Below are 20,884 nucleotides of genomic sequence, written 5' to 3' on the forward strand. Positions count from 1 at the left end.
GTTTTTAACTTCTGTATTCAGGGCATGGGAGGGGTGTGTTGCATCGTGCACACACAGTGCCTGTTTCACAGATAAGTTTTAATAAATACACAGAGAATAATATAGAGTCATTGGCCACGAGGAACACCTTCCCTGACCTTTTATTCTCTCCGGTTCCACGTCACCGCGCCTACCATCCAACTCCAAAACTCGGGGGAGACTAACACTCCCTACCTCCCTTGGTGTGCATCATAGGCGTGCCCATGACGAACACAACATTTCTCCTTAACCAATACAAAACAAACATAGCTGCTCAAAAAAAAGATACTATACTAATCCAGTATACAAGAATAGTACACAACAAGAAATGCCACATTCAGTCAATCCACCCCGAATCCTTGCAGCCGTGTTGAGCATGGCGGTCGAGGACTCAAACTGTACCGTTCAAGTGCTTGTCTCAGAGGCACTGAGTTGATTGGTATGGAGCCAGGCACCTCCTGATCTGAATCTTGAACTGGTTCCAAATTCTGCATGTCCACACCCCCTGTAGTAGATGATTGAGAATTAGTAGCAGTCACCACCGGCCATGTGCACTGGCTCAAAATTCAGCATGTCCACACCCCATGTAGTAGATGATTGAGAATTAGTAGCAGTCACCACCGGATCCACTGTCAGGATGATCCATCCTCTCTCCTTCATCAGCTTCAGATCCCACTGTTTCCCTGAGCAGGAAGGTCTGGAATTGAAAATACAGAGGACATTAAACAACATTCATTCAGTACATGGCACTCATTTTGGTTTATAAGCTGGAAATTGAGCCATCAGTGCAGTGTCAAGAGTGTCAGGATGGCCGGGTGGTCTAAGGTGCTGCATTCAGGACACAGTCTCCCTTGGAGACGTGGGTTCGAACCCCTCTTCTGATAAGTGTCTTTTGCGAGGTGGATACATTTCTTGACTTTTTTTTCCAAGCACCCTCATCAAAAACAATGTCAACAGTTTCTGTAAATTATCGATAAGATCTATTGTCCGTTGCTTGCACTAATTGCCTGAAGTTGGCTAAATCGCAGTAAATCGGTAAAGCAGGAAATCACATTATCTTCAACAAATCGTGATAGAGGGGCCGAGATAAAGGTTTCGACCCTACATATCAAAAGCACAGCTGTCAATAGTTCAGCAGGTTCACAGTGCAGAAGGTTCAGTGGCACCAGGGTCCCCGGCGTCCCAATCACAGCTGGTTTTTAACTTCTGTATTCAGGGCGTGGGAGGGGTGTGTTGCATCGTGCACACACGATGCCTGTTTCGCAGATAAGTTTTAATAAATACACAGAGAATAATATAGAGTCATTGGCCACGAGGAACACCTTCCCTGACCTTTTATTCTCTCCGGTTCCACGTCACCGCGCCTACCATCCAACTCCAAAACTCGGGGGAGACTAACACTCCCTACCTCCCTTGGTGTGCTTCATAGGCGTGCCCATGACGAACACAACATTTCTCCTTAACCAATAGAAAAGAAACATAGCTGCTCAAAAAAAAGATACTATACTAATCCAGTATACAAGAATAGTACACAACAAGAAATGCCACATTCAGTCAATCCACCCCGAATCCTTGCAGCCGTGTTGAGGATGGCGGTCGAGGACTCAAACTGTACCGTTCAAGTCCTTGTCTCAGAGGCACTGAGTTGATTGGTATGGAGCCAGGCACCTCCTGATCTGAATCTTGAACTGGCTCCAAATTCTGCATGTCCACTCCCCCTGTAGTAGATGATCGAGAATTAGTAGCAGTCACCACCGGCCATGTGCACTGGCTCAAAATTCAGCATGTCCACACCCCATGTAGTCGATGATTGAGAATTAGTAGCAGTCACCACCGGATTCACTGTCAGGATCATCCATCCTCTCTCCTTCATGAGCTTCAGATCCCACTGTTTCCCTGAGCAGGAAGGTCTGGAATTGAAAATACAGAGGACATTAAACAACATTCACTCAGTACATGGCACTCATTTTGGTTTATACGCTCGAAATTGAGCCATGAGAAAGGTGTGAAGAGTGTCAGGATGGCCGAGTGGTCTAAGGCGCTGCGTTCTGGTCGCAGCCTCCCTTGGAGGTGTAGGTTTAAATCCCACTTCTGACAAGTGTATTTTGCGAGGTAGATAAATTTTTGGACTTTTTTTTCCCAAGCACCGTATCAAAAACAATGTCAACAGTTTCTGTAAATTATCGATAAGATCTATTTTCCGTTGCTTGCACTAATTGCCTGAAGTTGGCTTAATCGCAGTAAATCGGTAAAGCAGAAAATAACAGCATCTTCAACTAATCGTGATAGAGGGGCCGAGATAAAGGTTTCGACCCTACATATCAAAAGCGCAGCTGTCAATAGTTCAGCAGGTTCACAGTGCAGAAGGTTCAGTGGCACCAGGGTCCCCTGCGTCCCAATCACAGCTGGTTTTTAACTTCTGTATTCAGGGGATGGGAGGGGTGGGGGTGTTGCGTCGTGCACACACAGTGCCTGTTTTGCAGAGAAGTTTTAATAAATACACAAAGAATAATATAGAGTCTTTAGCCAAGAGGAACACCTTCCCCTACCTTTTATTCTCTCCGATTCCACATCACCGCACCTACCATCCAACTCCAAAACTCGGGGGAGACTAACACTCCCTACCTCCCTTGGTGTGCATCATGGGCGTGCCTATGACGAACACAACATTTCTCCTTAACCAATACAAAACAAATATAGCTGCTCAAAAAAAAGATACTATACTAATCCAGTATACAAGAATAGTACACAACAATAAATACCACATTCTGTCAATCCACCCCGAATCCTTGCAGCCGCGTTGAGCATGGCGGTCGAGGACTCAAACTGTACCGTTCAAGTCCTTGTCTCAGAGGCACTGAGTTGATTGGTATGGAGCCAGGCACCTCCTGATCTGAATCTTGAACTGGCTCCAAATTCTGCATGTCCACACCCCCTGTAGTAGATGATTGAGAATTAGTAGCAGTCACCACCGGCCATATGCACTGGCTCAAAATTCTGCAAGTCCACACCCCATGTAGTAGATGATTGAGAATTAGTAGCAGTCACCACAGGGTCCACTGTCAGGATGATCCATCCTCTCTCCTTCATCAGCTTCAGATCCCACTGTTTCCCTGAGCAGGAAGGTCTGGAATTGAAAATACAGAGGACATTAAACAACATTCACTCAGTACATGGCACTCATTTTGGTTTATAAGCTGGAAATTGAGCCATCAGTGCAGTGTTAAGAGTGTCATGATGGCCGAGTGGTCTAAGGCGCTGCGTTCAGGTCGCAGTCTCCTTTGGAGGCGTGGGTTCGAATCCCACTTCTGACAAGTGTCTTTTGCGAGGTGGATACATTTTTGGACTTTTTTTTTCCAAGCACCCGTATCAAAAACAATGTCAACAGTTTCTGTAAATTATCGATAAGATCTATTGTCCGTTGCTTGCACTAATTTCCTGAAGTTAGCTAAATCGCAGTAAAGCGGGAAATCACAGCATCTTCAACAAATCGTGATAGAGGGGCAGAGATAAAGGTTTCGACCCTACATATCAAGAGTGCAGCTGTCAATAGTTCAGCAGGTTCACAGTGCAGAAGGTTCAGTGGCACCAGGGTCCCCTGCGTCCCAATCACAGCTGGTTTTTAACTTCTGTATTCAGGGCATGGGAGGGGTGTGTTGCATCGTGCACACACGGTGCCTGTTTCGCAGATAAGTTTTAATAAATACACAGAGAATAATATAGAGTCATTGGCCACGAGGAACACCTTCCCTGACCTTTTATTCTCTCCGGTTCCACGTCACCGTGCCTACCATCCAACTCCAAAACTCGGGGGAGTCTAACACTCCCTGCCTCCCTTGGTGTGCATCATAGGCGTGCCCATGACGAACACAACATTTCTCCTTAACCAATACAAAACAAACATAGCTGCTCAAAAAAAAGATACTATACTAATCCAGTATACAAGAATAGTACACAACAAGAAATGCCACATTCAGTCAATCCACCCCGAATCCTTGCAGCCGCGTTGAGCATGGCTGTCGAGGACTCAAACTGTACCGTTCAAGTCCTTGTCTCAGAGGCACTGAGTTGATTGGTATGGAGCCAGGCACCTCCTGATCTGAATCTTGAACTGGCTCCAAATTCTGCATGTCCACACCCCCTGTAGTAGATGATTGAGAATTAGTAGCAGTCACCACCGGCCATGTGCACTGGCTCAAATTTCAGCATGTCCACACCCCATGTAGTAGATGATTGAGAATTGGTAGCAGTCACCACCGGATCCACTGTCAGGATGATCCATCCTCTCTCCTTCATCAGCTTCAGATCCCACTGTTTCCCTGAGCAGGAAGGTCTGGAATTGAAAATACAGAGGACATTAAACAACATTCACTCAGTACATGGCACTCATTTTGGTTTATAAGCTGGAAATTGAGCCATCAGTGCAGTGTCAAGAGTGTCAGGATGGCCGATTGGTCTAAGGCGCTGCGTTCAGGTTGCAGTCTCCTTTGGAGGCGTGGATTTGAATCCCACTTCTGACAAGTGTCTTTTGCGAGGTGGATACATTTTTGGACTTTTTTTTTCCAAGCACCCGTATCAAAAACAGTGTCAACAGTTTCTGTAAATTATCGATAAGATCTATTGTCCGTTGCTTGCACTAATTTCCTGAAGTTGGCTAAATCGCAGTAAATCGGTAAAGCGGGAAATCACAGCATCTTCAACAAATCGTGATAGAGGGGCAGAGATAAAGGTTTCGACCCTACATATCAAGAGCGCAGCTGTCAATAGTTCAGCAGGTTCACACTGCAGAAGGTTCAGTGGCACCAGGGTCCCCTGCGTCCCAATCACAGCTGGTTTTTAACTTCTGTATTCAGGGCATGGGAGGGGTGTGTTGCATCGTGCACACACGGTGCCTGTTTCGCAGATAAGTTTTAATAAATACACAGAGAATAATATAGAGTCATTGGCCATGAGGAACACCTTCCCTGACCTTTTATTCTCTCCGGTTCCTCGTCACCGTGCCTACCATCCAACTCCAAAACTCGGGGGAGACTAACACTCCCTACCTCCCTTGGTGTGCATCATAGGCGTGCCCATGACGAACACAACATTTCTCCTTAACCAATACAAAACAAACATAGCTGCTCAAAAAAAAGATACTATACTAATCCAGTATACAAGAATAGTACACAACAAGAAATGCCACATTCAGTCAATCCACCCCGAATCCTTGCAGCCGCGTTGAGCATGGCGGTCGAGGACTCAAACTGTACCGTTCAAGTCCTTGTCTCAGAGGCACTGAGTTGATTGGTATGGAGCCAGGCACCTCCTGATCTGAATCTTGAACTGGCTCCAAATTCTGCATGTCCACACCCCTTATAGTAGATGATTGAGAATTAGTAGCAGTCACCACCGGCCATGTGCACTGGCTCAAACTTCTGCATGTCCACACCCCATGTAGTCGATGATTGAGAATTAGTAGCAGTCACCACCGGATTCACTGTCAGGATGATCCATCCTCTCTCCTTCATCAGCTTCAGATCCCACTGTTTCCCTGAGCAGGAAGGTCTGGAATTGAAAATACAGAGGACATTAAATAACATTCACTCAGTACATGGCACTCATTTTGATTTATACGCTCGAAATTGAGCCATGAGGGAGTTGTGAAGAGTGTCAGGATGGCCGAGTGGTCTAAGGCGCTGTGTTCAGGTCGCAGCCTCCTTTGGAGGTGTGGGTTCAAATCCCACTTCTGACAAGTGTATTTTGCGAGGTGGATACATTTTTGGACTTTTTTTTCCCAAGCACCGTATCAAAAACAATGTCAACAGTTTCTGTAAATTATCGATAAGATCTATTTTCCGTTGCTTGCACTAATTGCCTGAAGTTGGCTAAATCGCAGTAAATCGGTAAAGCAGGAAATCACAGCATCTTCAACAAATCGTGATAGAGGGGCCGAGATAAAGGTTTCGACCCTACATATCAAAAGCGCAGCTGTCAATAGTTCAGCAGGTTCACAGTGCAGAAGGTTCAGTGGCACCAGGGTCCCCTGCGTCCCAATCACAGCTGGTTTTTAACTTCTGTATTCAGGGCATGGGAGGGGTGTGTTGCATCGTGCACACACAGTGCCTGTTTCGCAAATAAGTTTTAATAAATATACAGAGAATAATATAGAGTCATTGGCCACGAGGAACACCTTCCCTGACCTTTTATTCTCTCCGGTTCCACGTCACCGCGCCTACCATCGAACCCCAAAACTCGGGGGAGACTAACACTCCCTACCTCCCTTGGTGTGCATCATAGGCGTACCCATGACGAACACAACATTTCTCCTTAACCAATACAAAACAAACATAGCTGCTCAAAAAAAAGGTACTATACTAAACCAGTATACAAGAATAGTACACAACAAGAAATGCCACATTCAGTCAATCCACCCCGAATCCTTGCAGCCACGTTGAGCATGGCGGTCGAGGACTCAAACTGTACCGTTCAAGTCCTTGTCTCAGAGGCACTGAGTTGATTGGTATTGAGCCAGGCACCTCCTGATCTGAATCTTGAAGTGGCTCCAAATTCTGCATGTCCACACCCCCTGTAGTAGATGATTGAGAATTAGTAGCAGTCACCACCGGCCATGTGCACTGGCTCAAAATTCCGCATGTCCACACCCCATGTAGTAGATGATTGAGAATTAGTAGCAGTCACCACCGGATCCACTGTCAGGATGATCCATCCTCTCTCCTTCATCAGCTTCAGATCCCACTGTTTCCCTGAGCAGGAAGGTCTGGAATTGAAAATACAGAGGACATTAAACAACATTCACTCAGTACATGGCACTCATTTTGGTTTATAAGCTGGAAATTGAGCCATCAGTGCAGTGTTACGAGTGTCAGGATGGCCGAGTGGTCTAAGGTGCTGAGTTCAGGTCGCAGTCTCTTTTGGAGGCGTGTGTTCGAATCCCCCTTCTGACAAGTGTCTTTTGCGAGGTGGATACATTTTTTGACTTTTTTTTTCCAAGCACCCGTATCAAAAACAATGTCAACAGTTTCTGTAAATTATCGATAAGATCTATTGTCCGTAGCTTGCACTAATTTCCTGAAGTTGGCTAAATCGCAGTAAATCGGTAAAGCGGGAAATCACAGCATCTTCAACAAATCGTGATAGAGGGGCAGAGATAAAGGTTTCGACCCTACATATCAAGAGCGCAGCTGTCAATAGTTCAGCAGGTTCACAGTGCAGAAGGTTCAGTGGCACCAGGGTCCCCTGCATCCCAATCACAGCTGGTTTTTAACTTCTGTATTCAGGGCATGGGAGGGGTGTGTTGCATCGTGCACACACAGTGCCTGTTTTGCAGAGAAGTTTTAATAAATACACAGAGAATAATATGGAGTCTTTAGCCACGAGGAACACCTTCCCTGACCATTTATTCTCTCCGGTTCCACGTCACCGCGCCTACCATCCAACTCCAAAACTCAGGGGAGACTAACACTCCCTACCTCCCTTGGTGTGCATCATAGGCGTGCCCATGACGAACACAACATTTCTCCTTAACCAATACAAAACCAACATAGTTGCTCAAAAAAAAGATACTATACTAATCCAGTATACAAGAATAGTACACAACAAGAAATGCCACATTCGGTCAATCCACCCCGAATCCTTGCAGCCGTGTTGAGCATGGCGGTCGAGGACTCAAACTGTACCGTTCAAGTCCTTGTCTCAGAGGCACTGAGTTGATTGGTATGGAGCCAGGCACCTCCTGATCTGAATCTTGAACTGGCTCCAAATTCTGCATGTCCACACCCCCTGTAGTAGATGATTGAGAATTAGTAGCAGTCACCACCGGCCATGTGCACTGGCTCAAAATTCAGCATGTCCACACCCCATGTAGTAGATGATTGAGAATTAGTAGCAGTCACCACCGGATCCACTGTCAGGATGATCCATCCTCTCTCCTTCATCAGCTTCAGATCCCACTGTTTCCCTGAGCAGGAAGGTCTGGAATTGAAAATACAGAGGACATTAAACAACATTCACTCAGTACATGGCACTCATTTTGGTTTATAAGCTGGAAATTGAGTCATCAGTGCAGTGTCACGAGTGTCAGGATGGCCGAGTGGTCTAAGGTGCTGTGTTCAGGTCGCAGTCTCCTTTGGAGGCGTGGGTTCAAATCCCCCTTCTGACAAGTGTCTTTTGCGAGGTGGATACATTTTTTGACTTTTTTTTTCCAAGCACCCTTATCAAAAACAATGTCAAAAGTTTCTGTAAATTATCGATAAGATCTATTGTCCGTTGCTTGCACTAATTTCCTGAAGTTGGCTAAATCGCAGTAAATCGGTAAAGCAGGAAATCACAGCATCTTCAACAAATCGTGATAGAGGGGCAGAGATAAAGGTTTCGACCCTACATATCAAGAGCGCAGCTGTCAATAGTTCAGCAGGTTCACAGTGCAGAAGGTTCAGTGGCACCAGGGTCCCCTGCGTCCCAATCACAGCTGGTTTTTAACTTCTGTATTCAGGGCATGGGAGGGGTGTGTTGCATCGTGCACACACGGTGCCTGTTTCGCAGATAAGTTTTAATAAATACACAGAGAATAATATAGAGTCATTGGCCACGAGGAACACCTTCCCTGACCATTTATTCTCTCCGGTTCCACGTCACCGCGCCTACCATCCAACTCCAAAACTCAGGGGAGACTAACACTCCCTACCTCCCTTGGTGTGCATCATAGGCGTGCCCATGACGAACACAACATTTCTCCTTAACCAATACAAAACAAACATAGTTGCTAAAAAAAAAGACACTATACTAATCCAGTATACAAGAATAGTACACAACAAGAAATGCCACATTCAGTCAATCCACCCCGAATCCTTGCAGCCGCGTTGAGCATTGCGGTCGAGGACTCAAACTGTACCGTTCAAGTCCTTGTCTCAGAGGCACTGAGTTGATTGGTATGGAGCCAGGCACCTCCTGATCTGAATCTTGAACTGGCTCCAAATTCTGCATGTCCACACCCCCTGTAGTAGATGATTGAGAATTAGTAGCAGTCACCACCGGCCATGTGCACTGGCTCAAAATTCAGCATGTCCACACCCCATGTAGTAGATGATTGAGAATTAGTAGCAGTCACCACCGGATCCACTGTCAGGATGATCCATCCTCTCTCCTTCATCAGCTTCAGATCCCACTGTTTCCCTGAGCAGGAAGGTCTGGAATTGAAAATACAGAGGACATTAAACAACATTCACTTAGTACATGGCACTCATTTTGGTTTATAAGCTGGAAATTGAGCCATCAGTGCAGTGTCAAGAGTGTCAGGATGGCCGAGTGGTCTAAGGCGCTGCGTTCAGGTTGCAGTCTCCTTTGGAGGCGTGGGTTCGAATCCCACTTCTGACAAGTGTCTTTTGCGAGGTGGATACATTTTTTGACTTTTTTTTTCCAAGCACCCGTATCAAAAACAATGTCAACAGTTTCTGTAAATTATCGATAAGATCTATTGTCCGTTGCTTGCACTAATTTCCTGAAGTTGGCTAAATCGCAGTAAATCGGTAAAGCGGGAAATCACAGCATCTTCAACAAATCGTGATAGAGGGGCAGAGATAAAGGTTTCGACCCTACATATCAAGAGCGCAGCTGTCAATAGTTCAGCAGGTTCACAGTGCAGAAGGTTCAGTGGCACCAGGGTCCCCTGCGTCCCAATCACAGCTGGTTTTTAACTTCTGTATTCAGGGCATGGGAGGGGTGTGTTGCATCGTGCACACACAGTGCCTGTTTCGCAGATAAGTTTTAATAAATACACAGAGAATAATATAGAGTCATTGGCCACGAGGAACACCTTCCCTGACCTTTTATTCTCTCCGGTTCCACGTCACCGCGCCTACCATCCAACTCCAAAACTCAGGGGAGACTAACACTCCCTACCTCCCTTGGTGTGCATCATAGGCGTGCCCATGACGAACACAACATTTCTCCTTAACCAATACAAAACAAACATAGCTGCTCAAAAAAAAGATACTATACTAATCCAGTATACAAGAATAGTACACAACAAGAAATGCCACATTCAGTCAATCCACCCCGAATCCTTGCAGCCGCGTTGAGCATGGCGGTCGAGGACTCAAACTGTACCGTTCAAGTCCTTGTCTCAGAGGCACTGAGTTGATTGGTATGGAGCCAGGCACCTCCTGATCTGAATCTTGAACTGGCTCCAAATTCTGCATGTGCACACCCCTTGTAGTAGATGATTGAGAATTAGTAGCAGTCACCACCGGCCATGTGCACTGGCTCAAACTTCTGCATGTCCACACCCCATGTAGTCGATGATTGAGAATTAGTAGCAGTCACCACCGGATTCACTGTCAGGATGATCCATCCTCTCTCCTTCATCAGCTTAAGATCCCACTGTTTCCCTGAGCAGGAAGGTCTGGAATTGAAAATACAGAGGACATTAAACAACATTCACTCAGTACATGGCACTCATTTTGGTTTATACGCTCGAAATTGAGCCATGAGGGAGGTGTGAAGAGTTTCAGGATGGCCGAGTGATCTAAGGTGCTGCGTTCAGATCACAGCTTCCCTTGGAGGTGTGGGTTCAAATCCCACTTCTGACAAGTGTATTTTTCGAGGTGGATAAATTTTTGGACTTTTTTTTCCCAAGCACCGTATCAAAAACAATGTCAACAGTTTCTGTAAATTATCGATAAGATCTATTTTCCGTTGCTTGCACTAATTGCCTGAAGTTGGCTAAATCGCAGTAAATCGGTAAAGCAGGAAATCACAGCATCTTCAACAAATCGTGATAGAGGGGCCGAGATAAAGGTTTCGACCCTACATATCGAAAGCGCAGCTGTCAATAGTTCAGCAGGTTCACAGTGCAGAAGGTTCAGTGGCACCAGGGTCCCCTGCGTCCCAATCACAGCTGGTTTTTAACTTCTGTATTCAGGGCATGGGAGGGGTGTGTTGCATCGTGCACACACAGTGCCTGTTTCGCAAGTAAGTTTTAATAAATACACAGAGAATAATATAGAGTCATTGGCCACGAGGAACACCTTCCCTGACCATTTATTCTCTACGGTTCCACGTCACCGCGCCTACCATCCAACTCCAAAACTCAGGGGAGACTAGCACTCCCTACCTCCCTTGGTGTGCATCATAGGCGTGCCCATGACGAACACAACATTTCTCCTTAACCAATACAAAACAAACATAGCTGCTCAAAAAAAAGATACTATACTAATCCAGTATACAAGAATAGTACACAACAAGAAATGCCACATTCAGTCAATCCACCCCGAATCCTTGCAGCCGCGTTGAGCATGGCGGTCGAGGACTCAAACTGTACCGTTCAAGTCCTTGTCTCAGACGCACTGAGTTGATTCTGCATGTCCACACCCCTTGTAGTAGATGATTGAGTATTAGTAGCAGTCACCACCGGCCATGTGCACTGGCTCAAACTTCTGCATGTCCACACCCCATGTAGTCGATGATTGAGAATTAGTACCAGTCACCACCGGATTCACTGTCAGGATGATCCATCCTCTCTCCTTCATCAGCTTAAGATCCCACTGTTTCCCTGAGCAGGAAGGTCTGGAATTGAAAATACAGAGGACATTAAACAACATTCACTGAGTACATGGCACTCATTTTGGTTTATACGCTCGAGATTGAGCCATGAGAGAGGCGTGAAGAGTGTCAGGATGGCCGAGTGGTCTAAGTTGCTGCGTTCAGGTCGCAGCCTCCCTTGGAGATGTGGGTTCAAATCCCACTTCTGACAAGTGTATTTTTCGAGGTGGATACATTTTTGGACTTTTTTTTCCCAAGCACCGTATCAAAAACAATGTCAACAGTTTCTGTAAATTATCGATAAGATCTATTTTCCGTTGCTTGCACTAATTGCCTGAAGTTGGCTAAATCGCAGTAAATCGGTAAAGCAGGAAATCACAGCATCTTCAACAAATCATGATAGAGGGGCCGAGATAAAGGTTTCGACCCTACATATCAAAAGCGCAGCTGTCAATAGTTCAGCAGGTTCACAGTGCATAAGGTTCAGTGGCACCAGGGTCCCCTGCGTCCCAATCACAGCTGGTTTTTAACTTCTGTATTCAGGGCATGGGAGGGGTGTGTTGCATCGTGCACACACAGTGCCTGTTTCGCAAGTAAGTTTTAATAAATACACAGAGAATAATATAGAGTCATTGGCCACGAGGAACACCTTCCCTGACCTTTTATTCTCTCCGGTTCCACGTCACCGCGCCTACCATCCAACTCCAAAACTCGGGGGAGACTAACACTCCCTCCCTCCCTTGGGGTGCATCATAGGCGTGCCCATGACGAACACAACATTTCTCCTTAACCAATACAAAACAAACATAGCTGCTAAAAAAAAAGATACTATACTAAACCAGTATACAAGAATAGTACACAACAAGAAATGCCACATTCAGTCAATCCACCCCGAATCCTTGCAGCCGCGTTGAGCATGGCGGTCGAGGACTCAAACTGTACCGTTCAAGTCCTTGTCTCAGAGGCACTGAGTTGATTGGTATGGAGCCAGGCACCTCCTGATCTGAATCTTGAACTGGCTCCAAATTCTGCATGTCCACACCCCTTGTAGTAGATGATTGAGAATTAGTAGCAGTCACCACCGGCCATGTGCACTGGCTCAAACTTCTGCATGTCCACACCCCATGTAGTCGATGATTGAGAATTAGTAGCAGTCACCACCGGATTCCCTGTCAGGATGATCCATCCTCTCTCCTTCATCAGCTTCAGATCCCACTGTTTCCCTGAGCAGGAAGGTCTGGAATTGAAAATACAGAGGACATTAAACAACATTCACTCAGTACATGGCACTCATTTTGGTTTATACGCTCAAAATTGAGCCATGAGGCAGTGGTGAAGAGTGTCAGGATGGCGAGTGGTCTAAGGTGCTGCGTTCAGGACGCAGTCTCCTTTGGAGGCGTGGGTTAGAATCCCACTTCTGACAAGTGTCTTTTGCGAGGTGGATACATTTTTTGACTTTTTTTTTCCAAGCACCCGTATCAAAAACAATGTCAACAGTTTCTGTAAATTATCGATAAGATCTATTGTCCGTTGCTTGCACTAATTGCCTGAAGTTGGCTAAATCGCAGTAAATCGGTAAAGCAGGAAATCACAGCATCTTCAACAAATCGTGATAGAGGGGCCGAGATAAAGGTTTCGACCCTACATATCAAAAGCGCAGCTGTCAATAGTTCAGCAGGTTCACAGTGCAGAAGGTTCAGTGGCACTAGGGTCCCCTGCGTCCCAATCACAGCTGGTTTTTAACTTCTGTATTCAGGGCATGGGAGGGGTGTGTTGCATCGTGCACACACAGTGCCTGTTTCGCAAATAAGTTTTAATAAATATACAGAGAATAATATAGAGTCATTGGCCACGAGGAACACCTTCCCTGACCTTTTATTCTCTCCGGTTCCACGTCACCGCGCCTACCATCGAACTCCAAAACTCGGGGGAGACTAACACTCCCTACCTCCCTTGGTGTGCATCATAGGCGTGCCCATGACGAACACAACATTTCTCCTTAACCAATACAAAACAAACATAGCTGCTCAAAAAAAAGATACTATACTAATCCAGTATACAAGAATAGTACACAACAAGAAATGCCACATTCAGTCAATCCACCCTGAATCCTTGCAGCCGTGTTGAGCATGGCGGTCGAGGACTCAAACTGTACCGTTCAAGTCCTTGTCTCAGAGGCACTGAGTTGATTGGTATGGAGCCAGGCACCTCCTGATCTGAATCTTGAACTGGCTCCAAATTCTGCATGTCCACACCCCCTGTAGTAGATGATTGAGAATTAGTAGCAGTCACCACCGGCCATGTGCACTGGCTCAAAATTCAGCATGTCCACACCCCATGTAGTAGATGATTGAGAATTAGTAGCAGTCACCACCGGATCCACTGTCAGGATGATCCATCCTCTCTCCTTCATCAGCTTCAGATCCCACTGTTTCCCTGAGCAGGAAGGTCTGGAATTGAAAATACAGAGGACATTAAACAACATTCACTCAGTACATGGCACTCATTTTGGTTTATACGCTCGAAATTGAGCCATGACGGAGGTGTGAAGAGTGTCAGGATGGCCGAGTGGTCTGAGGCGCTGCGTTCAGGTCGCAGTCTCCCTTGGAGGTGTGGGTTCAAATCCCACTTCTGACAAGTGTATTTTGCGAGGTGGATACATTTTTGTACTTTTTTTTCCCAAGCACCGTATCAAAAACAATGTCAACAGTTTCTGTAAATTATCGATAAGATCTATTTTCCGTTGCTTGCACTAATTGCCTGAAGTTAGCTAAATCGCAGTAAATCGGTAAAGCAGGAAATCACAGCATCTTCAACAAATCGTGATAGAGGGGCCGAGATAAAGGTTTCGACCCTACATATCAAAAGCGCAGCTGTCAATAGTTCAGCAGGTTCACAGTGCAGAAGGTTCAGTGGCACCAGGGTCCCCTGCGTCCCAATCACAGCTGGTTTTTAACTTCTGTATTCAGGGGATGGGAGGGGTGGGGGTGTTGCGTCGTGCACACACAGTGCCTGTTTTGCAGAGAAGTTTTAATAAATACACAAAGAATAATATGGAGTCTTTAGCCACGAGGAACACCTTCCCCTACCTTTTATTCTCTCCGATTCCACATCACCGCACCTACCATCCAACTCCAAAACTCGGGTGAGACTAACACTCCCTACCTCCCTTGGTGTGCATCATGGGCGTGCCCATGACGAACACAACATTTCTCCTTAACCAATACAAAACAAACATAGCTGCTCAAAAAAAAGATACTATACTAATCCAGTATACAAGAATAGTACACAACAAAAAATACCACATTCAGTCAATCCACCCCGAATCCTTGCAGCCGCGTTGAGCATGGCGGTCGAGGACTCAAACTGTACCGTTCAAGTCCTTGTCTCAGAGGCACTGAGTTGATTCGTATGGAGCCAGGCACCTCCTGATCTGAATCTTGAACTGGCTCCAAATTCTGCATGTCCACACCCCCTGTAGTAGATGATTGAGAATTAGTAGCAGTCACCACCGGCCATGTGCACTGGCTCAAAATTCTGCAAGTCCACACCCCATGTAGTAGATGATTGAGAATTAGTAGCAGTCACCACCGGATCCACTGTCAGGATGATCCATCCTCTCTCCTTCATCAGCTTCAGATCCCACTGTTTCCCTGAGCAGGAAGGTCTGGAATTGAAAATACAGAGGACATTAAACAACATTCACTCAGTACATAGCACTCATTTTGGTTTATAAGCTAGAAATTGAGCCATCAGTGCAGTGTCAAGTGTGTCAGGATGGCCGAGTGGTCTAAGGCGCTGCGTTCAGGTCGTAGTCTCCTTTGGAGGCGTGGGTTCGAATCCCACTTCTAACAAGTGTCTTTTGCGAGGTGGATACATTTTTTGACTTTTTTTTTCCAAGCACCCGTATCAAAAACAATGTCAACAGTTTCTGTAAATTATCGATAAGATCTATTGTCCGTTGCTTGCACTAATTGCCTGAAGTTGGCTAAATCGCAGTAAATCAGTAAAGCAGGAAATCACAGCATCTTCAACAAATCGTGATAGAGGGGCCGAGATAAAGGTTTCGACCCTACATATCAAAAGCGCAGCTGTCAATAGTTTAGCAGGTTCACAGTGCAGAAGGTTCAGTGGCACCAGGGTCCCCTGCGTCCCAATCACAGCTGGTTTTTAACTTCTGTATTCAGGGGATGGGAGGGGTGGGGGTGTTGCGTCGTGCACACACAGTGCCTTTTTTGCAGAGAAGTTTTAATAAATACACAAAGAATAATATGGAGTCTTTAGCCACGAGGAACACCTTCCCCTACCTTTTATTCTCTCCGATTCCACATCACCGCACCTACCATCCAACTCCAAAACTCGGGGGAGACTAACACTCCCTACCTCCCTTGGTGTGCATCATGGGCGTGCCCATGACGAACACAACAAACATAGCTGCTCAAAAAAAAGATACTATACTAATCCAGTATACAAGAATAGTACACAACAATAAATACCACATTCAGTCAATCCACCCCGAATCCTTGAAGCCGCGTTGAGCATGGCGGTCGAGGACTCAAACTGTACCGTACAAGTCCTTGTCTGAGAGGCACTGAGTTGATTGGTATGGAGCCAGGCACCTCCTGATCTGAATCTTGAACTGGCTCCAAATTCTGCATGTCCACACCCCCTGTAGTAGATGATTGAGAATTAGTAGCAGTCACCACCGGCCATGTGCACTGGCTCAAAATTCTGCAAGTCCACACCCCATGTAGTAGATGATTGAGAATTAGTAGCAGTCATCCATCCTCTCTCCTTCATCAGCTTCAGATCCCACTGTTTCCCTGAGCAGGAAGGTCTGGAATTGAAAATACAGAGGACATTAAACAACATTCACTCAGTACATGGCACTCATTTTGTTTTATAAGCTGGAAATTGAGCCATCAGTGCAGTGCCAAGAGTGTCAGGATGGCCGAGTGGTCTAAGGTGCTGCGTTCAGGTCGCAGTCTCCTTTGGAGGCGTGGGTTCGAATCCCACTTCTGACAAGTGTCTTTTGCGAGGTGGATACATTTTTTGACTTTTTTTTTCCAAGCACCCGTATCAAAAACAATGTCAACAGTTTCTGTAAATTATCGATAAGATCTATTGTCCGTTGCTTGCACTAATTGCCTGAAGTTGGCTAAATCGCAGTAAATCGGTAAAGCAGGAAATCACAGCATCTTCAACAAATCGTGATAGAGGGGCCGAGATAAAGGTTTCGACCCTACATATCAAAAGCACAGCTGTCAATAGTTCAGCAGGTTCACAGTGCAGAAGGTTCAGTGGCACCAGGGTCCCCTGCGTCCCAATCACAGCTGGTTTTTAACTTCTGTATTCAGGGCATGGGAGGGGTGTGTTGCATCGTGCACACACAGTGCCTGTTTCGCAAATAAGTTTTAATAAATACACAGAGAATAATATAGAGTCATTGGCCACGAGGAACACCTTCCCTGACCTTTTATTCTCTCCGGTTCCACGTCACCGCGCCTACCATCCAACTCCAAAACTCGGGGGAGACTAACACTCCCTACCTCCCTTGGTGTGCATCATAGGCGTGCCCATGACGAACACAACATTTCTCCTTAACCAATACAAAACAAACATAGCTGCTCAAAAAAAAGATACTATACTAAACCAGTATACAAGAATAGTACACAATAAGAAATGCCACATTCAGTCAATCCACCCCGAATCCTTGCAGCCGCGTTGAGCATGGCGGTCGAGGACTCAAACTGTACCGTTCAAGTCCTTGTCTCAGAGGCACTGAGTTGATTGGTATGGAGCCAGGCACCTCCTGATCTGAATCTTGAACTGGCTCCAAATTCTGCATGTCCACACCCCCTGTAGTAGATGATTGAGAATTAGAAGCAGTCACCACCGGCCATGTGCACTGGCTCAAAATTCAGCATGTCCACACCCCATGTAGTAGATGATTGAGAATTAGTAGCAGTCACCACCGGATCCACTGTCAGGATGATCCATCCTCTCTCCTTCATCAGCTTCAGATCCCACTGTTTCCCTGAGCAGGAAGGTCTGGAATTGAAAATACAGAGGACATTAAACAACATTCACTCAGTACATGGCACTCATTTTGGTTTATAAGCTGGAAATTGAGCCATCAGTACAGTGTCACGAGTGTCAGGATGGCCGAGTGGTCTAAGGCGCTGTGTTCAGGTCGCAGTCTCCTTTGGAGGCGTGGGTTTGAATCCCCCTTCTGACAAGTGTCTTTTGCGAGGTGGATACATTTTTTGACTTTTTTTTTCCAAGCACCCGTATCAAAAACAATGTCAACAGTTTCTGTAAATTATCGATAAGATCTATTGTCCGTTGCTTGCACTAATTTCCTGAAGTTGGCTAAATCGCAGTAAATCGTTAAAGCGGGAAATCACAGCATCTTCAACAAATCGTGATAGAGGGGCAGAGATAAAGGTTTCGACCCTACATATCAAGAGCGCAGCTGTCAATAGTTCAGCAGGTTCACAGTGCAGAAGGTTCAGTGGCACCAGGGTCCCCTGCGTCCCAATCACAGCTGGTTTTTAACTTCTGTATTCAGGGCATGGGAGGGGTGTGTTGCATCGTGCACACACAGTGCCTGTTTCGCAGATAAGTTTTAATAAATACACAGAGAATAATATAGAGTCATTGGCCACGAGGAACACCTTCCCTGACCTTTTATTCTCTCCGGTTCCACGTCACCGCGCCTACCATCCAACTCCAAAACTCAGGGGAGACTAACACTCCCTACCTCCCTTGGTGTGCATCATAGGCGTGCCCATGACGAACACAACATTTCTCCTTAACCAATACAAAACAAACATAGCTGCTCAAAAAAAAGATACTATACTAATCCAGTATACAAGAATAGTACACAACAAGAAATGCCACATTCAGTCAATCCACCCCGAATCCTTGCAGCCGTGTTGAGCATGGCAGTCGAGGACTCAAACTGTACCGTTCAAGTCCTTGTCTCAGAGTCACTGAGTTGATTGGTATGGAGCCAGGCACCTCCTGATCTGAATCTTGAACTGGCTCCAAATTCTGCATGTCCACACCCCCTGTAGTAGATGATTGAGAATTAGTAGCAGTCACCACCGGCCATGTGCACTGGCTCAAAATTCAGCATGTCCACACCCCATGTAGTAGATGATTGAGAATTAGTAGCAGTCACCACCGGATCCACTGTCAGGATGATCCATCCTCTCTCCTTCATCAGCTTCAGATCCCACTGTTTCCCTGAGCAGGAAGGTCTGGAATTGAAAATACAGAGGACATTAAACAACATTCACTCAGTACATGGCACTCATTTTGGTTTATAAGCTGGAAATTGAGCCATCAGTGCAGTGTCACGAGTGTCAGGATGGCCGAGTGGTCTAAGGCGCTGTGTTCAGGTCGCAGTCTCCTTTGGAGGCGTGGGTTCAAATCCCCCTTCTCTCATGTGTCTTTTGCGAGGTGGATACATTTTTTGACTTTTTTTTTCCAAGCACCCGTATCAAAAACAATGTCAACAGTTTCTGTAAATTATCGATAAGATCTATTGTCCGTTGCTTGCACTAATTTCCTGAAGTTGGCTAAATCGCAGTAAATCGGTAAAGCGGGAAATCACAGCATCTTTAACAAATCGTGATAGAGGGGCAGAGATAAAGGTTTCGACCCTACATATCAAGAGCGCAGCTGTCAATAGTTCAGCAGGTTCACAGTGCAGAAGGTTCAGTGGCACCAGGGTCCCCTGCGTCCCAATCACAGCTGGTTTTTAACTTTTGTATTCAGGGTATGGGAGGGGTGTGTTGCACCGTGCACACACAGTGCCTGTTTCGCAAATAAGTTTTAATAAATACACAGAGAATAATATAGAGTCATTGGCCACGAGGAACACCTTCCCTGACCTTTTATTCTCTCCGGTTCCACGTCACCGCGCCTACCATCCAACTCCAAAACTCGGGGGAGACTAACACTCTCTTGGTGTGCATCATAGGCATGCCCATGACGAACACAACATTTCTCCTTAACCAATACAAAACAAACATAGCTGCTCAAAAAAAAGATACTATACTAAACCAGTATACAAGAATAGTACACAACAAGAAATGCCACATTCAGTCAATCCACCCCGAATCCTTGCAGCCGCGTTGAGCATGGCGGTCGAGGACTCAAACTGTACCGTTCAAGTCCTTGTCTCAGAGGCACTGAGTTGATTGGTATGGAGCCAGGCACCTCCTGATCTGAATCTTGAACTGGCTCCAAATTCTGCATGTCCACACCCCCTGTAGTAGATGATTGAGAATTAGTAGCAGTCACCACCGGATCCACTGTCAGGATGATCCATCCTCTCTCCTTCATCAGCTTCAGATCCCACTGTTTCCCTGAGCAGGAAGGTCTGGAATTGAAAATACAGAGGACATTCAACAACATTCACTCAGTACATGGCACTCATTTTGGTTTATAAGCTGGAAATTGAGCCATCAGTGCAGTGTCACGAGTGTCAGGATGGCCGAGTGGTCTAAGGTGCTGTGTTCAGGTCGCAGTCTTCTTTGGAGGCGTGGGTTCGAATCCCCCTTCTGACAAGAGTCTTTTGCGAGGTGGATACATTTTTTCACTTTTTTTTTCCAAGCACCCGTATCAAAAACAATGTCAACAGTTTCTGTAAATTATCGATAAGATCTATTGTCCGTTGCTTGCACTAATTTCCTGAAGTTGGCTAAATCGCAGTAAATCGGTAAAGCGGGAAATCACAGCATCTTCAACAAATCGTGATAGAGGGGCAGAGATAAAGGTTTCAACCCTAGATATCAAGAGCGCAGCTGTCAATAGTTCAGCAGGTTCACAGTGCAGAAGGTTCAGTGGCACCAGGGTCCCCTGCGTCCCAATCACAGCTGGTTTTTAACTTCTGTATTCAGGGCATGGGAGGGGTGTGTTGCATCGTGCACACACGGTGCCTGTTTCGCAGATACGTTTTAATAAATACACAGAGAATAATATAGAGTCATTGGCCACGAGGCACACCTTCCCTGACCATTTATTCTCTCCGGTTCCACGTCACCGCGCCTACCATCCAACTCCAAAACTCAGGGGAGACTAACACTCCCTACCTCCCTTGGTGTGCATCATAGGCGTGCCCATGACGAACACAACATTTCTCCTTAACCAATACAAAACAAACATAGCTGCTCAAAAAAAAGATACTATACTAATCCAGTATACAAGAATAGTACACAACAAGAAATGCCACATTCAGTCAATCCACCCCGAATCCTTGCAGCCGCGTTGAGCATGGCGGTCGAGGACTCAAACTGTACCGTTCAAGTCCTTG

At 45.9% G+C, this 20,884-nt stretch overlaps 5 non-coding genes across 5 annotated transcripts; all 5 read left to right on the forward strand.

Annotated features, from left to right (window-relative positions):
* The first annotated feature begins 2,032 nt into the window (after positions 1 to 2,032).
* Positions 2,033 to 2,115, forward strand: TRNAQ-CUG (transfer RNA glutamine (anticodon CUG)). The gene has a single exon. It is a non-coding gene; the product is annotated as a tRNA-Gln (tRNA).
* A 1,134-nt stretch (positions 2,116 to 3,249) lies between these two features.
* TRNAL-CAG (transfer RNA leucine (anticodon CAG)) lies at positions 3,250 to 3,332 on the forward strand. Its single transcript has one exon. It is a non-coding gene; the product is annotated as a tRNA-Leu (tRNA).
* A 2,337-nt stretch (positions 3,333 to 5,669) lies between these two features.
* On the forward strand, positions 5,670 to 5,752 carry TRNAL-CAG (transfer RNA leucine (anticodon CAG)). Its single transcript has one exon. It is a non-coding gene; the product is annotated as a tRNA-Leu (tRNA).
* Positions 5,753 to 9,310: 3,558 nt separating this feature from the next.
* TRNAL-CAG (transfer RNA leucine (anticodon CAG)) lies at positions 9,311 to 9,393 on the forward strand. The gene has a single exon. It is a non-coding gene; the product is annotated as a tRNA-Leu (tRNA).
* A 7,107-nt stretch (positions 9,394 to 16,500) lies between these two features.
* On the forward strand, positions 16,501 to 16,583 carry TRNAL-CAG (transfer RNA leucine (anticodon CAG)). The gene has a single exon. It is a non-coding gene; the product is annotated as a tRNA-Leu (tRNA).
* The last annotated feature ends 4,301 nt before the right edge of the window (positions 16,584 to 20,884 follow it).

The sequence above is a fragment of the Pleurodeles waltl genome, unplaced genomic scaffold, assembly GCF_031143425.1.
Source record: "Pleurodeles waltl isolate 20211129_DDA unplaced genomic scaffold, aPleWal1.hap1.20221129 scaffold_39, whole genome shotgun sequence".
Taxonomy (NCBI): domain Eukaryota; kingdom Metazoa; phylum Chordata; class Amphibia; order Caudata; family Salamandridae; genus Pleurodeles; species Pleurodeles waltl.